Here is a 1,581-nt window from a genome sequence, read left to right as displayed (position 1 = left end):
CCCCATTTGTTACTAGGACCACCCCCATAGTGTAAAAAAAGTAGTCAAATTACACTAGTAGGGCTGTCCAGCGAAGATGAGGGGTGTGAACATAATATAACCCGAGCTCGGTAAGGCTCGCGAGCCCGGTCGAGACTGACCGAGCCGAGCTTTTGAGCTTAACGAGCCGAGCCGAGCCTAGCCAAGCTCGGCTCGTTTACACCCCTACCTACGGATATATGAGGTTGCCTCATAATGGTTTACAAGATCAACGGTTCTGGTTACACATGCATGTCCTTGTGTGTGGGACCCAAAATAAAACATTTAGATTGATCCCAACGGTCACTATCTGCCTAGTCATACAAGAGAAGAAAGCCCCTCAAATGACGGTGGCTGTTAATCTGTTATAGTAAAGTGGTCCCTGTCAGCCAGCAACCAAAACAGTCGACTTCAAGTGTGGGCCCCATTTCATTCAGTTCACACTAATTTCCCATCAAATGTACGTAGACGTAACCATCTAGGGCCCACCAAAAATCTCATCAATATGGTCATCGGATCTACAGGATCTTTGTTTAGGACCGTAAGATCAGTCCCCTATTTCTAATTTTGCACAATTGGCCATTTGTGTGGACCCCAATGCGTGTACCACTATCATATCTTTGCCTTGTTTTAATGGAAGCTCTTTGAACGCTAGATTACAACGTGTCTACCTAAAAAAAGGTAAGTGGGGCCCACCACTTTGGATGATCTAAAACAAACGAATGCCTCAGATCATTTGTCTGTACCGTGCTGTGAAAATCTTTTTCCTAGTATGATATAACCCGTTGATTTGTAGGGTTTTTATACCTTTTAAGCCGTCCATTTTTTACACAAAATATATCTGACGGTTAGGATCATCACTGGAGGAGACCTACAAATGAATGATTTAGATCATACAAATAAGTGGGGCCCACTTCAGATTCCGTACGCGTATTTACATGGGGGTATATCTGTCATTCAATAAAAATATAAGGCTATTTTCGGTATCCAAAGCTGCAATCGAGGGTTAGGTCACAAGAATTCCAAAGGAGTTGATAAAGTCGCACCCCCTGTCGGATAATTCGCACCCATTGTAAGGTGAATTGCGGCAGACATTAACGTTAAAATGGGTGCGAATTATCCTACAGGGAGTGCGAATTTATCATCACCCTTTCCAAAAAGAGTGGTCACGTAGTTATCCCACGCTAATGAGTCCATTAGTCGACACGTAGCACTGCGGGGACCTACGTACTAAATGCAAACTTCGCTCGAAAGTTTTTAAGGTTTCTCCACCCCTTCAAATTTGATATCGCCACCTCCCCACCCGTTTTATTGTACTAAATTAAACGTGTTTGAACATAAAATGATTGTTAGTGTCCGAGGTAAACAGAAAAAAAGAGAAGGGTGATGATATTTTCACCCCCCCCTACATTACCCATTCGCCCCAAATACAACGTGAACAGTTGGCAACTTTAACCTTTTTGACGTCAAATCACGTTAAAAAGGAACGAATGCGTACTAAGCGGGGTGAAAATATCATCAAAAGGTGGGTGAAAGGAAACTCAACAAAAACGAAAAAGAGAA

Source organism: Tasmannia lanceolata, unplaced genomic scaffold (assembly GCF_043159265.1).
Source record: "Tasmannia lanceolata isolate RefF3 unplaced genomic scaffold, GAP_Taslan_0.1 ptg000037l, whole genome shotgun sequence".
NCBI lineage: Eukaryota > Viridiplantae > Streptophyta > Magnoliopsida > Canellales > Winteraceae > Tasmannia > Tasmannia lanceolata.
Note: the sequence above shows the minus strand (reverse complement) of the source record.